Genomic DNA, 13,960 nt, shown 5'->3' with positions numbered 1-13,960 from the left:
CTGTGTAATTCTGAGCCGGGATTTTCTCAAACTGTTTCTCGCTTCTTATACCGGACATCCCTAAATTCCAAGGGGAACTGGATATTAAGGAAGCCACGGAGTTTATGAAAAGGATACAGATCTCATTTCCTTTTAAGCGTCATTGTTGTACCTCCATCCTAGGCAGTATCGGTTATGTGTTATTGATGGGGGAACTAAATAGTAACCAGATTTATAGAAAGCAGTGGGTCTTCAGGTACACAAGCTCGTCTTTTCAATGTTTTTTGTAACGTTTGCAGTTTAAGATGACCATTCCTGAGAAACAGGCAGCCTGTTAGAATGAAATAGCATTTTCCCTGAACCATACTTAATTTTTATTTCGTAGACAGCAGGAAGGGCAATCACACATCACACACTTGGGGACCTCAAAGATAAAATGTAACTTTCTGGGAGCGCACTCACCCCGTCTCCCCCTGCCCTTTTCACTGTCCCATTCTCCCTGAAGGCTCTTTCGTATCTTCTGCTCATGGCTCCAGTAACTCTTTCTTCCTCCTCGTTCCTCAGCTGGTAAGGTTACTTTTCTACTTTGACCAAGCAAACTGAAGCCAACAGAAGAGAACTTTCACCAGCAACTCCCAGCACATCCGCTTGCCTTCTGATGTCTGTGACCTCACTCTCGGTGCCCCACCTCTTATTACAAGTGACATCGAAAGCCCGTTCCTCCAAAAGTCCCCGTGGGAGGGGGCCCATCCTTCCCATCTTCTCCGGGCTGTCACTCCCACAACCATCCTCTCTCTCACTACCTCATCTATTTTGTTCTCCTGCTAGTTGGCGCCTATCAGTATATAAACGTCCATCCTCTTAAAAGAAACAAACAGTACTCCTTGACCCTAATTCGCTCCCACCAATTGCCACCCCGTGTCTTTGCAGCAAATCTTTGAGGAGTTGTTTAAACTCACTGTCTGCATCTTCTCTTGAGCCATCCCCTTTTACACCCGCTCTGGCTTTTCCCCTGACCCCTCGCTCTGTGGAAACTGCTCTGTCAAGGCCATCAGTGATCCCACATTGTTAAATCCAGGGGTCAGTTTTCAGTCCTTACATGTGTGGCCCCTCGGCAGTGTTTGACCCAGCTCTTCCATCCCTCCTCCCCTGCTTTACCTGGCCTCCAGCCCATAGCTCTGTCCGCTTTCTGCTTTCGGTCCACTGGCTGGTCCTTGGCCAATGTCTCCTCTTTTCTCCAAACGTTTACTGTGGGTGTGCCCCGGAGTTGGGACCTGGGTCTCCCCTCTCTCTCTCTGCTATTCCTTTGGTGGAAGCAGCCAGCCCTGGAAACTGACATGCCATCAATTTCTCAGTTTGTCCAAAACCCCCTGATTCGCTCTTTCCGTTCAGACCTCTCTCCCCCAAGCCCCAGACTCATATTCTTTTTCTTTCATTCATCTTGCTTTCACATTCATACATGTGTTCTGCTATGTAAATTACTTTTCCAAATTTTGAATCAGTCCATATATATCACGTAAAGTGCTCCAATCTCTATTATTTCCACTAACATGCTTATTCTATGTTGGAACCTTTCTGCATTTCTGTATTTATGTGAATAAAGCAAATAGCATTTCTTCCAGCCTCATAGTTAAACAGTATGTTTGTTTGGGGCTATTAAGTAACATGAAATAATGATACATCAACATAGTCCTTTTTCATTTATTTTTATGGAAACCTGAGAGGAGGTTTTTGCACTGAAGACTGGTTTTATTGAAATTTTATGTACATTATGGACAGTTTATGTGACAGCCCCCTTTTCTGATATGTTTTCCATTTGGCTGTATATAACATTTACCTTGGCATGAAATAAAATTCCAAAATCATTCACGTAGTACAATTAATACATTTAAGTTATATTTTTAAAATGTTAAAAGGAAAAAAAAAAACCCAGACTTCCTGTATCTATTAGGCATTTCTGTGGCAATATCTAATAGACCACTTAGCCATGACATTGAAGAGCTGAGCTGATTCCAGACCCTTCCACCTGCTCAGCCCCACCTTCCCCATCCCCTGTGGATGGAGAGGGCGTCCTTCCCATTGTCCAGGTCCAGATGTTGGGACCATGTTCTTTCTGTCTCTTCCTCTTACACACACACGTGTGTGTACGTATGCACACAGCAAATCCAGCTTGTTAGGAAATTCTGGCTGTTCTGTCTGCTTTAACCACCTGCTCCCTGCCCTCCTGGGAGCCACCTTTAGCCCCTTCCTGGGCACCAGTAGCCTCCTGCTTCCATCTTTGCTGTCCTACAACCTCTCATCCACACAGAGTCAGAGGGAGCCTTTAAAAGCACGCAGTGAGGGGGAGGATGTTGCTCAGTGGTAGAGTGCATGCTTAGCAGGCATGAGGTCCTGGGTTCAATCCCCAGTACCTCCGTTAAAATAAATAAATTACTCTCCCCCCAGAAAATACCAGAACAAAAGCATAAATTGGACTACATCACTCCTCGCCTCAAAACTCACTAAATGTATCATCATTTCACTTGGAGCCAAAGTCTTCACAAAGGCCTCCAAGACCCGGCGTGCTCTGCCCCTCCGCCCACACTCTCCCCCTCACTGTGGGGGCCTCTGGCTCCGGCTCTTCCTTCTTCCTCCGGATCTATTCTGCTTCAAGTCCATGACTCCGTTAGATCCGCCAGGATGACCTTATTGCCTCCTGCCTGCCTCCCACCCCACCCCGATCACCCGAGTTTGCTCACTCTGTTTTTCATTTTTCCAAGCTCTTGCTACATCTAACATGCTACCTGTTTCATCTGCTAAAACTCTGAGCCCTCAGTGATGGAAAGTGGTGTCTGTTTTGTTGACTGATAAAACCCAAGAGCCTTGGGACTGGGTCTAGTTACTAGATTCCTGTGCGTAGTAGGAGCTTAATACAGATTTGCTGAATGAATGCAGAGGCCCTGGATCTAGTCCGATGGAGTGCTTCTGTGTCCTACTCAAAGGATGGCTCTCCTTTCTTCCTGAGAGGGGGTGACCACTTCCTTGGTAATCAAAGGCGAGATCTTTTTGTTTTATTCTGTTTACCTTAGTTGAGGAGACTAGGTCGCGTTCCAGCATTGTCAGGACCATAGCCTCGCAGCCCTGGGGGACTTTGGCACGTGGCTCTGGAAGTTAGGTGCCTGCATCTTGGTGGCCTGCAGTTGGCTCTCATTGCCTGTCACAGAAGCAAACTAGAGCCCTCACGGACACTACACGCAGGAAGCATTTAAGTAATTTTTAAAACCTTGTCCACACTTTGGGGCATGTGTGTTTTTGTCCTGTCTTTCCCTGAAACTGTTTCAAAGGAGAGAAGTTGCGTGGGTGGCTTCTGGTCCCCTGTGACATGTGCGTGCTGTCTCTGGCCGGCATCCTCTCAGCTGGGACACAGCTGGGGCCTCCTTGTCCTTCGGCCCAAAGGCAGGACATCTGCCACCTCCGCTTGGTTTCTCAATCGCCCAGCCCCCGAAACCTATTTTCGCAACGATCTGATTCTGTGTCCCACTTAGCGAGTAGACTTGGAGCGCCGGGAAGGCAGCGCTCCGTGGTGTTTTGTCTTGGGGCCCTGACATCCAGCCCCATCTCACACATGGCAGGGTTTAGTGAATGTTTATGGAATTGTGAGTGATACGGCCTGGAGCCAAGCCTCATCAGAAGTTATCCATTAGACATATGAGAACAGTTCTGGAGATGGATGATGGTGATGGTTTACAACAATATGGCTGTGCTTAATACCACTGAACTGTACACTTAAAAGTGGTTAGGATAGTAAACCTTCTGTGTATTTGACCACAGTTAAAAAAAATTAGGGGGAAGAAGGTTTGCATTAGGCATCCCATCGGCACATGGTACCCCAGCATTGTCTTACTGGGACAAGCCAAGGCCAGGAGGCACGGAAAATTCCTACTGAGGAGCGTGGAATTGTCTGCATCGGTTTTGTGCGGTTGGAAATGCCCCTTGCTTGTCTCTAGTGGTTCATCTATGTTTTTAAATTCGATTCACTCTGCAGTTTGTCTTCGGTCTCTGTACCCCTTTGAGGAACTGTTTAATGAGTGATCATTCTTCCATCAGACTGAACATTGAAAATTTCTACATTTTAAAGCCACACACAAGTAGAAATGGAGGTCGTGGGTCTGAGGCTCGGGGCCTGGGGTCAGACTGGGTCCTGTCCCAGCACTGCTGTGTGCTACACGAGCTCTTGGCTTTTTTGCACCTCGGTAAGGTCCAGGGGGAAGGACCAAGCCTGTCCCGTCGCTGTCCTGTGCGCCGCGCCCTGTGTGACCCAGTGGATGCTCAGCACGTAAGTGAACCCGACAGGAGTGAGTGAAGAGATGGGAGCATCTCTTTATTGTGGTGGCTGCTGTCTGTCCGATGCCTTGAGATATGGGGGAGGGTTTACAAGTGTGGAGGGGAGAGGGCAGGGCCTCTGTGCTCTTCCTGAGCGCCCTGGCCTCACCCGCTCCCCCAGCCCCCTCCGGGCAGCCAAGCCAAGGAGCTGGACCACTGAGGGATGTGCTGATCAATAACCCACCTTCACCCCAAGTCTTGGGGGTAGGAGCGGCCAGCACGCCTGGTTGTAGCCTCGGGAGGCAGGTCCTTGGAGGAATTCCTCACCGAACGATGTTTTGGACCTTTTATTTTTCTCTGTAGCCTCAGGCTGAAGAAGCAGGTTGTCTTAGATACATGAAAGGTGAGGAAGCCAACCGTCCCCGCGGAGCCCAAGCGGGGCTGGGAGTCTGCTGTTTGTACAGCCGGTGGGCCCGTGTTGCTTTGGGCATCCATGGGCCTGCATCCCTGCCTTGTTCCATTTCTTCCCACTTTCTGAGGTTTTGGGGGCCAGGCTGGGCCAAACACCTGGAGAGAGATTGAGAGAGAAAGAAAAGAAAGTCAAATACGTGTGGAGGGGTTTTGGGGAGGTGGGGGCAAGGGAGGAAAGATGGTCTAAGGATTCTTGGCCCCCAAGGACTGGTTTTAATCCTGGGAGAAGGTTTAGAAACCTGAGCTGACAGATCTATTTTCAGGAGGAATTTTGTGTGATGTGTGGGCCTGAAGAGAATTTTTTAAGACCTGGGGTGAAGGAATGCACACAACTGTGGAGAGGGCATTCTCTGCACCTCTGCGTGGAACCCAGCTTTCTTCTGGCACCTTGATGAATCTTTGAGGCCAGCTTCGGGTCAGCACCAGCTTAGGCGGGGGCATAAGTAATGGGGTTTGACTAAATGTTTAATGCAATTGAAATAGGATTTCCTTCATGTCAGGCTGCCCAGGGCATCTGTCTCCTGGTTGGTCACCACGCCCGATTTGATGATCTCGCTGGCTGGCCTGTGTGGCCGTCCTCCTCCATCATCCTGTTGGGGACTTGGAGCTCAGTTGACAAGTTCAGACCTTCCACAGTCAGAGAAGTTTCTGGGGCTTGTACTGTCCAAGGTTGAGTGCATGTGCTCTGCGATTCAACAGACCCAGTCGTCACTGAAGGCCGTGTGACCTTGGGGAGCTTTCTTTCCCCCTCTAAGACTCAGTTTTTGCATTGGGAAATGGAAATAATAAGATTGTGGGGAGGATTTGTACGACCTGACAGTCACTAGCTAGTGATACTGCTATTAGTATCATTACCCATCTTCGCGTGCAAATCGGAATCCACGTACTCCCCCAGAGCAGTTTCTGCTTTTCTGTCGAAGTTTGTAGAACTTAACTCATTTCCAGCCCACAAACGTTTTAAGAGAGAGGCTGCTGTCAGCTCCACTTTTCAAAATGAAGAAACCGAGGCCCCAAGCGGTGAAGTTTGTCTTCTCCACTCACGTGGGTGGACTGGGGTGCGGTGCGGCAGGCGAGTGTTTTGGGGGAACCAGTCCAGGGCAATTTTCTCTGCCAGCATCACATGCAAATGGGAGCACTTAAATGTGTGTCGCTTGCTTGGTTACAGGCACACAGGTGGATGGAACGTCACATCCGTGATGTGTGTGTGTGTGTGTGTGTGTGTGTGTGTGTGTTTAATTCTGTATTAAAGTGTTGTGGATTTACAGTGTGAGTTTCAGGTGTGCAGCACAGTGATTCAGTTACACATGTACGGTGTGGTCTTGATCCATTGGTCTCTCTTGGATCTTAATGGACTCAAGGAGTTGCATGAAGTGTGCGTCTAAGGCAGCGGGCTGCGTTTGTGGAAATCAGGCAGGGAAGCTGTCCCGGGCCTCCGCAGACCCAGGGCCTGTCAGCATGGGTGGGTGGGGGGCTGTAGTGAGAGCTGACAGCTGGAGGTCACATCTCACCCCTTCATCCTCACGGCGCGCCCACTGTGGTCCCCACGCTTTGCAGACGAGGAAACAGCACTGGGGAGCTGACTTGTGCGCTGAGTGTGGCGAGGGCCAGGCCTTGAACTCCTGGCAGCCAGACTCCACGCCCGCACTGTCACCCTCTGCGCGGCCCTGGGAAGCAGGGGGGTAGCAGCGGCTGATGAGCACAGTTCATCAAAAACGCACTGTGAACCCACAGATGAAAGAGGAGGCCTGCGAACACGCAGAGGTTCCTTTGTGAACTGAAATGTGCTTTAGCTGCTCTCTGTGTCGGCCAAGAGCCACCATGAACTCCCAGGTCGCCCGCCCGGCAAAGGGCTGATTTATGAGGATTTGCTCAACTCCACCAGCTGGTTAACGACAGGGCGCTTTTAACCTTTCAAGGGGAGGAAATGAATAAACAGGCGTTGGGGATGAACCCGGCGGGGTCCCTGGGCTTGGCTGAAGGGTGGATCCAGTTGAAAGAAGTTTTGACGCACAAAGCTGATACCCCTAGACCCAATTTAAAAATTTTTTATGTGTGTGGAAGAGGGAGGTAATTAGGTTTGTTTGTTTGTTTTATTGGAGGTACTGGGGATTGAACCCAGGACCTCGTGTGTGCTAGGCAGGCACTCTGCCACTGAGCTGTGGACCTGCCTGGACCCAATTTTGACCTGGACCCAACCAGAGCTCCCAGTAAACCAGAGTCAGGACATCAGAATTGGAAGATCAGGTCCCCATGTCTCACGGAGAATTGTCAAAAGAAATCTCTGGGTGTGACTGGAGCTGGCGGAGGTTACCTGGTTTAAGGCGAAATAAGTCAGATGGAAAAGAAAAACTAGTTGCCCAGATAGTAAAAGGTGATGAACACCTTTAATTCATTTTACTTTTTAACTTTGTTTATTTATTTGAAATATAGTCAGTTTATTTACACTGTTGTGACAATTCTGGTGGACAGCATAATGTTTCAGTCGTACATACACATACATATATTCATTTTCATATTCTTTTTCATTATAGGTTACTACAAGATATTGAATATAGTTCCCTGTGCTATGCAGAAGAAACTTGTTGTTTACTTATTTTATGTATAGTAATTGGTATCTGCAAATCTCGAGCTCCCAATTTTTCCCTTCCCACCCCCCTTCCTTCCTGGTGACCGTTAAGTTTGTTTTCTATGTCTGTGAGTCTGTTTCTGTTTTGTAAATAAGTTCATTTGTGTCTTTTTTTTTTTAGATTCCACATGTGAGTGATCTCATATGGTATTTTTCTTTCTCTTTCTGGCTTACTTCACTTAGAATGACGATCTCCAGGTTCATCTATGTTGCTGCAAATGGCATCATTTTATTCTTTTTTATGGCTGAGTAGTCTTTAATTTATTTTAAATGTGATAAAATTACATCTGACATTTTGGAACAATTAGAATATTTCTATTTTATATTATATCCTATTAATGCCTTGTGCGTATCCACAAGACTTTTGTCCTATGGGACACAAGAAACCATTCTACATTTACTGTTAGTTTTTTTAGTCCAACGCCATCAGGAATCTACTTTACATTGCCTTTTTTGTCCTTTGGAAGAAATGTAAAATTAGGCTATTTTTGTAGAATTTGCATAGGGGGCCAAGATTTCTCATTAATCTCTCAACCTGTCCCAGAAACAGAAGCCATGAGGCAATGAAATGGCCAAGGGCGTCTCCAGTATGTAAAGACCGAAAATGTCAAGTTGTAAGAACCAAAACGGAAGTGGACAAGTTCTGCTTTGGTCCCTAGGTTCCCACAACCATCACTTTTTTCCCTCATCTTCCCTGGGTCCCTTCCACACTGGAGTGAAAACAGACCCTTCCTGAAGGTCATGGGCTATATTTCGGTCGATAATGTTTCTAAAGAATTCCTTGTGGTTCTTTCTGCTTTAGAAAGTGACTCAGAAAACACTTTTGTGCTCATCCTAAGAGGAGCCATTCTTCTGGCTGGTCCAATTGGGGATGCAAGTGTGGAAAGGGAAAGAGAAGTGAAAAATACAGAAAAAAAGATGGTTGGGGAAGATGATAATATTTATTTGCTTCTAAATCAGAATACATGGGCAGCTTTCCCCGAGAGCAAACATAGACTGCAAACTCATTACCCAGCTCCGTGCACGATCCTCATTCATTCCTGCTGCTGGATTTATTGCAGAGACTAAGAAAGTGGTATTCATGCAATTTTAAAAATCTCTTTTCAGAAATTAGAGGCAGACTTGGGCCTTAGAAGTAAGGAATGTCAAGTGGCTTGGGATGTCATGGAAGGGAAGTGAGAAAAAAGCTCCCAGTGTGTGTTGGGCTTTTAAACTGATTCCTTTAGAACAGTTCTTGCCTGTATGTGCGTCCAGGGCAGGTCTGCTCACGCAGGCTCCATCTCTCCCGGTGAGCCAGGCACCAGGCATTTCACGAACATCTGTGGGGCATCTGCCTGCTGTAGCACGCGAAGTCAAAATGCAAGGCATTGGGACGAAGTGATGATTTGTGTTTACTCTGTCCCAGAGGAAACCTCAGTCCTGCTGCTGAAGGCGCTTGCCCTCCTGGGCAGCATGGGGAAGCCCCGGCCTGAAGGCAGACCCGGACAGCTGGGATGTCCCAGCGCTGTCTGTCTCTATGGCCGCACGCACATCTCAGACTCAGAGCCTCTGAGATGGGCTGTGACCAGGGAAAGGGACCCTAAGAGTGCGTGCAAGCCTTCCGTTTCCCTGAGTGTGGGATGATTTTTGAGACTCGTTTCTCCCTTTATAGCCCAGTATGTGTTTAATTCTTTGGCACCACACCATCTCATTCTGTTGGTTGATAGACAGGCCAGTCCCCCAAACCCTTCAACTCTGGGGATTCTCCATGGTGACCACCATGGTTGTCCTCTGTCTCCTCTCCCACAGGCTTGCGTGGGGCGGTGAAGGCACGGAGGGGATACCTGAGCATCACGTGTGGGTCCTGCCAGCCCATTCGCCTCCACCTTCGGAGCAGGGAACGCTGTTTTATTCTTACACTCAGAGTGAGGGCACGCACTGTTCAACTTCTGTGGGTGAAAAATACATCTCCCACTCTGAAAAAAAAAACATCATGAAAATGTAAAAGAGGTTTTGGTAGAAACAGATGCAACTAGATCATGTCACAATCTTGGCTTCTTTATTTTCTGGATCTTCAATTCGGCATAACCTTGGAAGGAATACCCTTGGGAAAAAAATACCATTTTTTTAAATTTAAAAGTATTTTTCTTGGGGGGAGGCAATTAGATTTTTAAATTTTTGTTTATATTTTATATTTTAATGGAGGTACTGGGGATTGAACCCAGGACCTTGTGCATGCTGGGCATGTGCTCTACCACTGAGCTATACCCTCCCCCCCTGGAAGGAATGCCTTGGGAAAAAAGCTTTGGAAACAGTGTAAACTAGAGTGGTTGCGTGAAGCCCCAAATCCCAGGGGCTTTGATGCTCAGTTCTGTTTTTTTGTTTTTAATCTAATGAGATTAGATTAGATTAGAAAGTGTAATGGCAATTTCTGTGACCTGTAGCGTTTGATTATGCCTTTGTAATAACAAAAGCAGTATTTAGTCAATGTAGAAAATACTGCAAAACATAGCTAAAGAAAACAATAGTCATCCTTGTTCCATTACTCATGTGTGGCTGGAAATAGACATTTTAGTATATTTCCTTCTAGTCTTTTTTCTCCACATAGCTGTCTTTCATACTGCTTCAGCACAATGACACAGAAATTGGAAATTCTTCTAATTCATTCCTGAAGTACTCAGACTCCTCATCGCATCAGTTCTCCTCCTAGGAAAGGATTTCTTTAAAAAATCTTGGAGTTTTCACTTAGGAAAAAGGTTCTGCCTTTTACAGAAGGCAGAAAAAAAAAAGTGCCACTTAGTGACATAATTACTTCTATGACAGAATCTCTTCCAGACTTCTAACAATCTTTGAAAATTTTGCAATCAAGGCTGCTTTTGAATCAGACATTTCTTAGGGGCCCAAAGCTACATACACAGCGTCAGGAGAGCCAGGAAACGGTGTGGGTTTGCAGTGGGAGACATTGCAATTTTTATAGAATGGTGCAATTACACATTGAATGATTAATAAATGGCTGTGTGCTGAGTCAACAGGGTTATTGCTGAATCCTCCCAGGTTGTAGTTTGGGGAATGCGGGTTAAGCTGGGCACGAGCTCACACCATGTCTGATATCTCCCTCCTACCCCTGTGGGGGATTTCGGAAAGAAAAGAATTGCCCAAGCAAATACTTGATGGTGGCAATTGCGGTGAGAGTTCTGGCATCTCTTTTATTTCCCATTAACTCACATTTCAAAAAGACCAAGGGCTTTCTTAATGGGCTGATAAGTGCTCTATATGAGAACTATATATAAGAAATTATATAAGGGCTATATAATAGGTAAGCTTGAAATAGCTCTGAAAAGACACATTTATTTCTAAATTAAACATGCTTTTAAAACTTGGTTTTTTTTTTAATTTTAGAAAAATATTTTTAAAAGGCAGGAAATAGAAGAGAATTAACAAACACTCCTCATTGACTTTCCAGTGCTCAGCACCGCCGCTAAGATTTGGTTGTACACTTCCTGCCCACCCCATCGCGAGCCCTCCTCTGTTCTCTGCTTTGCGGATATTGTTAATCTCCTACTGTGGTCATGTAAGCGCCCTTCTATTATAAATCATATTTCAGTGAATATCCTTGTAGCTAAGTCTTTGCACCAAACCTAAATTACTTCTTTGGGTACGTACCCAGCCAGGGCAGTATTGGATCATTGGGTCAAGCAGTGTATGTATTTAGGACTTGTCACACAGGGCACCACGCTGATGTACAGGGATGTGTGGACGCAAAATGTCCTTCTTTTACCCACTGATAATAGTGTCTTCTCCTTCACTCAGCCTTTACCAACACTTGCTAATTTGGTATCAAGGCAAAACAATGAAACAGCACCCTATTTCAATTTTCACGTCTTCCGTTATATGAACTAATTTGACTTTCTTCTAGCACATCTAAATTTCTTTTTCAGTGAATTGCTATTCATGTCAGTGCTCCCAACTTTTTTGAGTTCTTCTTTTTCTAGAGTAACATTTTTTCATATATTGCAGCTGTTTGGATACATTTGCATTCAGGTACCTCAAACACACAGCAGCACGTTTCATATTTAAGAAGGGTAACAGCCCTTGTGATCGGACCACAAAGAGACAAGAGAGGGCATTTAGGAACTGTGTGGAAGTTTTTAGAAGTGATACCACTTTTTACTGCAGGAAATGATGCAGGTAGAAAAGGGCTCTTATCATCAATTGGACAGTTAGATGATTTTGGTGATTTTCGCAAACCAAACGTATTTGTGAAACCAGCACCGAGCCCCCGAACCAGACTGTCATCAGCACCTTTGAGCCTCTCTGATCCCTGACTTCTGCCGGCGTGGACCTGTCATGTCTGTTTTTGGGCTTTTATCAATTTCTTATCTTGACTTCTTTTCTTTGGCACTGCAGTAAGTTTGCAAGACTTCATCCACATTTTGTGTAGTTCCAGGCGTTCATTCACCTTGTTCTATGGTACTGGATTGTCTGAATACACCACAGGTGATGAATCCTTTGTGCTGCTGATGGGCACTGATGGCTTCAAATGTTTGGTTACAAAGAGAGCTGCTCTAAGTATTTGAGTGCATGTGGTTTGGCCCCCCTGGTGTGGGGAGTAAAACTGACATTTTAACAAACTTTCTTGGGTCCATATCTTTCTTTCTTTCCATCTCCACCTCTTGAACCAAGTACAGAACGGCATGGACTTGAAATGCACGTGTTTTTTATTTCGCCTTTTCTTGCTGTTCCTCTCAGTAAGCACGCGAGTAATGACGTTCCCTTAACAAGGCACCGATGTAAATTGTAGATGATGCTGTTGGCTTCAGCTGGGGCTCCCGCCTCTCCGTGAAGAATTATATTTTCCATCCTGTGATTTTCTTGTTCATCAGCTCTTGATTCACCCTAGCAAACTGAAGGTTCAACTTGTCTTAAGAGGAAAGAAGTTTGTTAACTCACTGGTCTTATAAGCGACCTCTCTTAGCTCTACTAGTTTAATGAAAACCACATCTTTGGGGCAAGAAATTGGATGTAGGCCATGTGCAGTGCATGAGGTGAGGTTGAGACGTTACCAAATCGAGATCACACTGCTGTGTGATCTTTCGGTAGAATTAAATAAAAGGCATTAAAATAATGTTATGGCTGCCTCTTACCAGCTTTCTGTCTGAGTTTTTTCTCTCTCTGTGTTAGATTCTTTGGCTGACATGAGTTTTGCAGTTCTGCCACACTCACTTATCAGCCTGTGGCAAATGCAGTCCTACCAGAGTGAAGATGAAAGGCTGGGAGTTAAAAAAAAAAAAAAAAAAAAAAAAAAAAAAAAAAAGGAAGAAAGAAAGAAAAATCCATGTGCTACATAAAAATGCCCTACCCTTTTAAGGAATTGGCAGAGTTACCTTTATTTCTCCCATCCCTCGCCTCCCGCATCTTTTTCTTTCTCTGAATGTGTAGAAAAAGGCTCAATTCTTAAATTGTTATTGTTTAATCCATCAACTGTCTGTACATCAGTTTAGCAGTTATCCAGACTTCCCGAAACACGTCTCACCTGACAATTCAGTGTCTCAACGAGGGCCAAATATTTGCTGGTGCATTTCCAATTGATGGGTATCTCTGTAAACCATGAGTCACTGTGTACTTCTGTCACCCACACGGGCTAAATATTAATCCCCACAGCAACTTGCATGAGGTGAGTGTGGAACACGTGAAACATCTCACTCTTGTGAACGGGTGAAACACGGGTGCTGGGAGAGAGGGCGTCCGGGAGGAGGTACTTTGTGTCCGTTTTTCCCGCCAATTTTCATTCTCTTGACTTCGGTGTCCTCTATGAGTTTTCCTGCCATTCAGGGACACGACCCTCTGAGTCATGATTGGGCGGCTACTGTTATTAGTTGATAACCTGGCAACTGTAAACGGGGGCTTAAAGAATTAGAACCAACCCCTGGCAAAAGGCTGCCACGGGCGACTTCCCTCTGTCACTCTCTCTTTTGTTTGTCACCCCATCCCCGTTCAGAGCCGTGTTTTCACTTTGGGCATCTGGTTTTGGGGGGAGCCCATACGGGCACCCCAGTGTCCTTTCCTCTGGGGCTTGAGTCTGATCAGATGGATGCCGTTGCTGCCAGCCCTGGGAACGACGTCACTGTCAGACGTACCAGCAGGTCCCACCCCACTCATTCAATTATGCATCCGCCCTTAGCATGAATGTCTGGTGCCTGTGGTGTGCCAGGCATAAGGACACCACAGCAAACAAGATCCAGCCCCTGCCCGGAAGGAGCCCATATTCTAGTGCCGGAGCAAGCAAACGGCTCATCACAGAGAGTGTGAGAAGGCTTTGGGTGGGTCGTGGAGCAGCCTCAGAAGAAGGGGATGAAATGGGCTGAAGGTGGTTCCTGCCACTCAGAGCCCGTATTCAAGGCGAGGAAGGTCGGGGTTGGTTGTGTAGACACCTGGAGGTTTTGTGGGATTTTTTTGGAGTCGGGGGGGGGGGGAGGTAATTAGGTTTATTTATTTATGTAATGGAGGTGCTGGGGATTGAACCCAGGACCTCGTGCATGCGGAGCATGCGCTCTACCCCTGAGCTACACCCTCCCCTCCAACCTGGAACGTTTGTGACCAGAG

General features: G+C 46.3%; 1 protein-coding gene and 1 non-coding gene across 2 annotated transcripts in view; one reads left to right on the top strand and one right to left on the bottom strand.

Moving 5' to 3' along the window:
* The window catches only part of GLI3 (GLI family zinc finger 3), a 265,844-nt gene that overhangs the window by 56,813 nt on the left and 195,071 nt on the right, over nt 1-13,960 (top strand).
* Nucleotides 13,859-13,930, bottom strand: TRNAA-CGC. The gene has a single exon. It is a non-coding gene; the product is annotated as a tRNA-Ala (tRNA).

Source organism: Camelus ferus, chromosome 7 (assembly GCF_009834535.1).
Source record: "Camelus ferus isolate YT-003-E chromosome 7, BCGSAC_Cfer_1.0, whole genome shotgun sequence".
Classification (NCBI taxonomy): Eukaryota; Metazoa; Chordata; class Mammalia; order Artiodactyla; family Camelidae; genus Camelus; species Camelus ferus.
This window is presented reverse-complemented; position numbering and strand designations above follow the sequence as displayed.